The sequence below is a fragment of the Sus scrofa genome, chromosome 11 (genome assembly GCF_000003025.6).
Source record: "Sus scrofa isolate TJ Tabasco breed Duroc chromosome 11, Sscrofa11.1, whole genome shotgun sequence".
Lineage (NCBI taxonomy): Eukaryota > Metazoa > Chordata > Mammalia > Artiodactyla > Suidae > Sus > Sus scrofa.
In genome coordinates, this window is record NC_010453.5 from 47,028,577 (window position 1) to 47,037,601 (window position 9,025).

The window sequence follows — 9,025 nt, forward strand, 5'->3', positions numbered from 1 at the left end:
AATTAGTAGTAATTGAGAAAACTTTTATCAACTACCTACTATGGTTAAGCACTGAGAGGATATAAAGATCAATAAAAGATGGGAGTTCCTGTTGTGGCTCAGTGGGTTATGTACTCGACTAGTATCCATGAGGATGCAGGTTCAATCCCTGGCCTCGTTCAGTGGGTTAAGGATACCTCGTTGCTGTGAGCTGTGGTGTAGGTCGCAGATGTGGCTCAGATCTGGCGTTGCTGTGGCTGTGGCGTAGGCCACAGTTGTAGCTCCCATTCAACCCCTACCCTGGGAACTTCCTTCCGTATGCTGCAGGTGCAGCCCTAAAAAAAAAAAAATCAATTAAAGATATGATGGTGCTGAAGCAGAAGATGGTTGGGGATGACGAGGACAAGGAGAAAAGAGATGTTATAATGTAGGAGGAAAGCCATCTTATATAAATGTTGTAAAATGAGGCAGAACATAAATGTCTTAAGACATTTTTAGCGCTGTGCCTAACATTCGGTATGAAATAAGCATTTTTGAGGACATGCATGTTCATGGATGAATGAATGAACGAATGAGTTCCAGCTTTGGCTATTGTCCTGCCCCTAAAAGAAGTGACACCCTGCAAACCCTTCATTAGTGCCACTTGACCACCTAAGGTCAAAAATGCGATTATTGAATGTCTCCTAGTTAATGAATTTCTCCTAGTTACTTTTGCATTTCGAAATGCCATATCAAATGTGCGTATTCCTAAAACAGTTGTTGAAAGAGAATCCCAAATCTTTTTGTTTTGAACAGGTTATTTTATTTGCATCAAAATCTTATGGAGAGAAAATAACTGCTATGAAATGTCTTTTATTCTGACTCAGTAAGCAGAGAACCAGAGGCATCTAACAACATAGGTTAAGCAAACGTAACGCTGTGTATTAATAATCTGTTTTCTTCAAATAAATTGAAAATTTATTTCAATATTTTTATAGATAAGTCACCTTATAAATCAGCAGGCAAGGCAATTTTAACCATATGACTAGTTCTTTTCACATAAATGTTAAAAGGCCATGTTGTTAAAAGGCCTGGTGTTAAAACAAACACCAGGATCCGAAAAATATATGTTCAAATACATGTTCATTTTACAATTTTCTCTCACCACTTCTCTTCTTTTTCAAAGCCAATAGAAAATCTTCTTAAACAAGTCTCATGTTATGGGGAATGTAGAAATGGGTTTCAGATTTACTTTTTGATGCAGTAAATTATGTTTTATCATCGGAGGATGCAACCTATACGGTGACACATTGTAGCCAGATAGAGAAGTGACATTTTTCAATTGCTATTGGCTCCAGTTCTGTTTTTATTAACCCTCTTGCTGGTAAATCTAAATGCAAGCTCTATGGAATCAGATGTGAAATAATAACTTTCTTTAGTGCCATTCAGGCAATGGAGAATGATTTTCCATTTGTGGAAATATCATCTAGGAAATAACCTGCAATGGCAATTTGTCAAGAAAAGAAAATCCATCACCAAACTTGATAACACTAGTGGGGAGTGAGGCATGGACGTAGTTTCACAGTTACCATTTGACCCTACGTGTCTCCAGGGTTATCAATCTTCCTGTTTCTCCCACTCCTCTGTCACTCTCTCAGCCTCCTCTCACCCTTCCCCAAAGCAGCTGGCAGCTGGGTTTCTCAATTCAGTGTGTGAAGGGCATGCAATAGCTTTCAAAACACTGTCCAAAATATTTTCTCATTCAATACAATAATTCTATGAGGTCGACAAGGTAGGATCATTATCTCTATTCTATAAAAGAGGAAAGCGAAGCTGTGATTAAATGACTTGTCTAAGGTCACACCTCTAGAAAGAAGCAAATGTGATAACATCCCTTTCAGGACCTTGCTCTTTATACACTGATGCTCAGTGAAACATTAGGGGGAAAAATGAAAGGAGCCATAGAAACCAAAAGCTCTGACCCCAGGAATAAATACTGTTTCACCACTTTCTTGTTAAAGTCATTACTTAATTATTTTTGAGCAATTGATCAACTTTGTTTTAGAAAAGACATCAATTATCTACTGCTATAATAATGCCATGTACAAATCTCCCCCAAACTCAGTGGCTTAAAACAATAAGCATATATTCTTGCTCATGAGTTTCTGGATCTTGCTCATGAGTATTCTGGGTGGTTCCGTTCAGTGAGGTCTCAGCTGAGCCTCTTTATGAATCTACATAAAGCTTTGAACTGGACTAATGTCTCTGCTGATTGCATCTGGATTTCTTTTCATTTTGGATGTTGGCTGGACATAAGCTGGTTTTGAGTAGTGTCAGCTGGGACAAAAGAATTGTCCTCTTTGTGGCCTCTTAGCGTCCAGCAGATCAACCAGTCTCATTAATTGGGGTGCTGACAGGGTTCCAAGGGAGTGAGCAGAGGTGCAGAAGACCTCTTTAGGTGAAGGCTCAGAACTAGAATGCTGTCACTCTCATCACCCTCCACTGGGCAAAGCAAATGAAAAGGACGCTCCACGTTCAAAAGGTGGAGGAAGAAACTCTCCATCTCAATGAGAAGAGCTATAAAGTTACCTAGCAAGGAGCATGGCTACAGGGTGAGGGGTCTCTGGGGACGTTTCTGCAATCAATCTAACAGAGAAACAGCCCTGCATCATCTCTAACGTAGCAAGGGTTTGGAAATACCAAAATGACCAACACTAATACACAGGTGTTTATAGTCTGGTAAGAGAGACAAACATGTAAGAAGATCATTGCAATACAGACAAATGGAAGCACAGTAGGCTTGCAAACAAACACCAGGATCTGTAAAGCTCAAGAGCATAAGACATGTAACTTTCTTCATTTTTCTGTAGGCAAGTGAATTTGCATCTTGGGCCCTACTTTAATATATAGTCAGATTCAATCAATTCTAGGTAACAAATCACTTCCGATTTTTCTAAATTAATTCAATGTCTTCTCATTGAGATCAGTTTCCAAGTTTCCCCCCTGTCAAGGCACCAGGGGCCCAGACCTTGTCCTTAATTGTGTCTCAATGGTATCCACGAAGATTTAATATCCCACCTGGTCCTCATTTTAAATACACAGATCCTTCCCCATTCCTTAATGAATTAGTGCCTAAACTCCACAAAATGTGTGTGACAATGTAACAAATGTTAGAATCCACAATTTAGTGACCTGGAGATGAAAGAAGAGATAACAAAGAAGGATGAATTTCATTTTCACCAATATTTTAAAAGTAAATATTCCCAGATATGATAATTTTGATATAAACATGACTTTAGACTGAAAAGAAACCTAAACAAAATTGAATATGGAAAGAACACTGAGCTGGGAGTTGAGAACATGAATTCCAGCTCATGTTTCCTCACTAATTAGCCATGTGGTTCCAACAAAGTCTTTTCACTCTCTGCTCTCAATTTCCTCATTTCTTTATCAAGGGAGTTGGACTAGAAAAATATATCAGTCTCTCTGGGAATTCAAATCTCATAGTTCTTACAAAATTGAAAAGATCCATTTGTGGCATTAAGGAAAGAGAGAGGGAATCAAAAGAAAAAAATCTAATAAGATCACAGATTGCAGGACATCTAAGGGTAATTTATTAAGCAAGCTGAGCTAAGAGTCAGGATTGAATAATACATATTTTAATATTATATAAGGCTATTTCTTGTTATAATAGAGTGTTAATAGTCAAAACACAATATGCTCTCTTATGGTATGAATAGGCAACCACAGCGTAGCATAGCTCATTGTAACTGTCTTAATTAACGATGTCCATCTCTGCTTTGCTCCTCAATGTTAACATAATTGTCAATGATAAAATATAGAAGGAAAGGAAGTCACTTTGAAATTCCCTAGTAAGAAGCATAAGTGCCAACCATGTTCCAATTCAAAATATTATTTTATAGGGACTTCCCGCCGTGGCTCAGTGGTAACGAACCTGACTAGTATCCATGAGCATGTGGGTTCGATCCCTGGCCTTGCTCAGTGGGTTAAGGATCCAGCATTGCAGTGAGTTGTGGGGTAGGTCGAAGATGCAGCTCAGATCTGGCATTGCCATGGCTGTGGTGTAGGTCTGAAGCTGCAGCTCCAGTCTGACCCCTAGCCTGGGAACTTCCATATGCTTCAGCCCTAAAGAGACAAGAAAAAAATAATTTTATAATACAGTTAGTGATGAATCATTCCGAATTGATTTACAATCATTGAAGTGATCTATTTACTAATTAAGGAGGCATTTCAATACTGATAGATGCTACTTACTGACCATATGATTAGTTTCTCAATTTTAATATTATATCAATATTTCAAGAATATTTGGTAGCCATAATTAACATTAATCCAAATGACTTAGACTGTGATGAATGCTGGTTTGATCTAATCAAAATTAAATAAAATTTCCAATAAATTCTGTAAAGAAGACTTTGAGAAGAGGACATCTAATATTACTGAAACCGATGTGAGTGTTCTGCTTATCTCCAGCTACACCATTTATAATCCCATGTGGAAAAGCATTAGCTCTGGCTTTTTTGGTAATATTAATCTGAAAAGCAAACCACTGCTCATGCTATAGTTGTCAGTTCCTAAATCATACCACCCCATGCTTTTGAGATTGACCAGTTTCTAAACATCTACGGATGGACTGCCCATTGTGGCACAGGGAAAACAAATCCGACTAGGAACCAGGAGGTTGTGGGTTCGATCCCTGGCCTCGTTCAGTGGGTTAAGGATCCGGTGTTGCTGTGAGCCGTGGTGTGGGTCACAGATGTGGCTCAGATCTGGCATTGCTGTGGCTCCAGCGTAAGCCAGAGGCTACAACTCTGATTAGACCCCTAGCTTGGGAACTTCCATATGCTCCAGGTGCAGCCTTAAAAAGGAAAAAATACCAAAAAATTAATTAATTAATTAATTAATTAAACATCTACGGTACATTTTATTTAGTCGGCTGCCGGTGTCAACCAAACTAAAAAAAAAAATTATAAAAGCTAAATATCACACATAATTTTTACTTTTATAAAGACATCAATTGCCTTGTTAAGGATGAGGAAAGCCAAGTACTTTTGACTCTCTCTCCCTTCAAGCAAAGCTAATAATCTAGCAAACTGATACTGCAGATGACATGCAGTGTTGATTTCTCAGATATAAAAGATGTAGACAGAAACTCCCTGTCTTTTCCCCCATTCCCAAAGCCCCTGCCCAGTAGCAACAATTTGGGATTGCCTAGTCCCCAGGCTACGCTTGGCAGACATTCCATAAAGTTAGAAAATGACATACGAAATATTAACAATTGGTGTTACAAAAGTTACTCCCCTCCCTCAAAGCAGCAAAACAAAGCACATCAACCAGAATATAAGTCATTTTGCTCTGATTCCATGAACTTATTTAGATAACCCTGCCATTTGTCTCCTTTTTACTTTTCTCTCTCCTTGTTTCCCTTGGCTCTCCCGGCTGCTCTGTCATGGTCTCGGGTGTTTTGAGTCTGTGGGGACCCTTGGCCACCCTCAGCCTGCAGTGGAAGAAATTGTACAGGAGTTCTGAGTGTCAAAGGGAACATGCCTCTCTTAATGAACCAGTACAGCAGCCTGCAAAGTTTTAGCTGAAAAGGGCTCACGTCCGAGAAGGAGTGGGTCACTAAAAGAGCTGACCCTCTCCTTTTCCCGAACGGGTGTAGTCACACGAATTTCCTGAAAAAGAAAATGGGTGGAAATGGGTTGGTGGCCCATCCTCCTCCATATGTTGGTTGGTATGGAAACTGCCCACGCACAAATGCCTTCTTTCAAAGGTAATGTCCTCCGAGGGGCCCGTTCACATTCCCTGGGCTGCAGAGGTAAGCAGATTGCCTTTGTCTCCTGCAACTCTCTAAAGGCCTAAAGCCATATGGTCTGATAAACATTAGAATGATCTTAAGCAGAGATAGGTTAAATAAACCATAATAAATCCATATAACAGATTACAAGGCAACTATAAAATTCATGAGGTAGAAGGAGGTTACTGGCCTGGGACAGTTACTGATCAACTTAAAGCTGCAAAAACTGTATTCAATGATGTGGTATTTTTGTAAAAACTCTAATAGACCCATGGAACTCATATCCTCTCTTACCTAAGGTACATCATCAATTTCTTCTAAATATTGATTATAAGAGTTATTCTCATTGAAGAAAACGTTACATTGAGGTTAAATATATATCACAGATTTAAGGTAATGCTACCTGATGTATATTGCATGTTATATGTTTTTAAATTGAGTGCTACATACTACATTGTAATATTTTATGCATTATGTGGCAGACTATATTATATAATAACATGTATTAGCATTGTATTATGTACTTTGTTATATGTTAAATAAACATATCTTATATTTTATGTAAAGACTGGCATGAAATCACATTTGAGGGTTTTCTCTTTACCTTTTTCAGCATTCCAAAATTCTTTCGGATATTACTCTTATAACTAGGAAAAATATGTTTAAACTTAAAACAAATGAATACTTAGTTAAATAAATCAGACAGCCAACAGGCTTGCATTTTTGTCTTTCTTGATTTTCAATTTTCCTGATGATGAGAATGAGACAGAAGGACAGTGGGAATGCAGCCTAGACCACTACCTTGGAAAACGTACCCTCTGGGAATTTGCGAGTCTGGTCTGCTGTCGGCACAGAGTATTTGCAGGGAATGGGGTGAGGGGGCTGTTAAATCAGGAGGCAAATGTGAAACAGACACAGTGGCCAAAATTGGCCTGTTTCCCCACGAATGCAGCTTGGAAACCTGCCACAGTTAAGTTCGAGTCCACGCTATCCACTCTCTCTGTGGGCACTGTCAGCTCCTCCAGGAGCGAGTGATTCCAACAGACTGACTGTCCCTTTGTCAGCAGCTGTAATGGAGGCAGCTGCTCCCTGGCCATGGCAGCTGGCCCCAAACTGCTGACTGCAGTGATCTGGGCAGCTTCTGAAGCACAGTCTCCACCTCTTCTCAGAAACACAACTACAAGATCCAAGTGGAGAAGCCAAGAGGGAGCCTGGCCATCCCCTCCATCTCTTTAGAACGAGGGCAGCTGGTGCACACCTCTTCAGACAGACTGCCCAGGCCAGCTGGCCCTCTCTCATCTGCCTCCTCTCCATCTCCTTCCTTCTTTTTCTTCTTCTTTTTATTTATTTATTTTTGTCTTTTTGTCTTTTTTTTTAGGCCCACACCTGTGACATATGGAGGTCTCCAGGCTAGGGGTCCAATCGGAGCACCAGGGCAACGTGGGATCCACGCTGAGTCTGCAACCTACACCACCGCTTATGGAAATGCCAGACCCTTAACCCACTAAGCGAGGCCAAGGATCGAACCCAAGTCCTCACGGGTGCTAGTTGTGTTAGCTAACCGCTGAGCCATGATGGGAACTCCATCTCCCTCCTTAATTTTCCCTTTCGCACAGGTAGACCCCCATCTTTTCCCAGCTTGTACCTTCTTTACTTGACTTTGGGATTTCTCAAACCACTTCTAATGAATCAGGGTAAATCTTCCAGAAAGAAAGAGAAGAAAAGTAGATGTTGAAGAAAGAGAAGGAATTTACCCATACTGTTGAGCAGATATGTAATTTCAGAATTGGGACTGTTGATCAAAAAGGCTGGTTGGACTTCCACTGCGTTTTGCTTTTTGAGGATGTTGCCAAAAAGAGTTTGAGGAGGGAGTTCCCTTGTGGCTCAGTGGTTAACAAACCCAACTAGGATCCATGAGGATGCAGCTTCGATCCCTCACCTCGCTCAGTGGGTTAAGGATCCGGCATTGCTGTGAGCTGTGAGCTGTGGTGTAGGTTGCAGACATGGCTCAGATCCCATGTTGTTGTGGTTGTGGTGTAGGCCGGCAGCTGTAGCTCTGATTTGACCCCTAGCCTGAGAACCTCCATATGCCTTTGGTTTGGCCCTAAAAAGCAAAAAAAGAAACGAGTTTGAAGAGAGCTTCACTTAGCAGGAGTTAAGACCAGAACCATGAACTTGACTGCCTGTATTCGATGACCTTGATGGAGCTGCACAGTCAGGACCAAGGAAGAGGAAGAATTTCACTTCAGGAAGGCAAGTGTTCAAGACCAGAGATAGCCACAGAAGATAGCCACTGGCAGATCTCTAAAGGCTGGACACCTACACAGGGCTTCTGCCTTCATTCAATCAGGGGCAGAGATGTAGGCTCGAAAAGGTATGTTCCATGTACACAGGATGGGTTGCAGGTGAGAACAGTGGGAATAGCTGATCCAGGACCGACCAGAAGCAGACCTGAGATGACTGGCAGAGGCCCTGGCCATCAGAGGAAAGTCAGAGACAGAGCACGTGGCCCAAAAGAGGAAAGAGGAACAACATGGCTTTTAGAGCAGAAGAGTAAAGTGAATATCAAAGGCATCAAGGACACTCATTCTTTCTTTCCTCTTCTCCATTCATAGAGGTCCGAGGAATGAGGGGAAGGTTTAAAATGAACCTGGGAGCAAGCAGACATGTGTCACAGATATGAGAACCTCTCCGTTTGCAGTGTGAAAAACTCTGGAGGAAGGCCCGGAACTTGAGCTCTGGGAAAGATGATTCAGGATTCCCCTGTCCACCGCTCAGTCACGTGGGCAGAGTGAGGAATTCGTGTAGGTTGAAGTTTGATGGGCACAGAAAATGTTGACTTGCACATGAAACTATCAATGATGCTTGCTGTGTTTTCATTTAAATCTTAAATTCCCTTTCAGAAAACTCTTGTTAAAGTTACTGGTGGATATTTCAGTACCATTCCAGTAACACTGGGCGGGGGGGCGGGGGGGGGGAAGACAACATTTACTTAATTTATGCAGCTTTTTTTCTGGTAAGAGTATTTAAACTTGTCGACAAAGGTATTATGCCAGGATTTCTTCACAGGAATGAAAAGAAAGGAGTGAGGTGTCTTTTTAGGGCCACACCCATGGCATGCGGAGGTTCTCAGGCTAGGGGTCAAATCAGAGCTGTAGCTGTCAGCCTATGCCACAGCCACAGCAACGCCAGATCCGAGCCATATCTGTGACCTATGCCACAGCTCATGGCATTGCCAGATCCTTAACT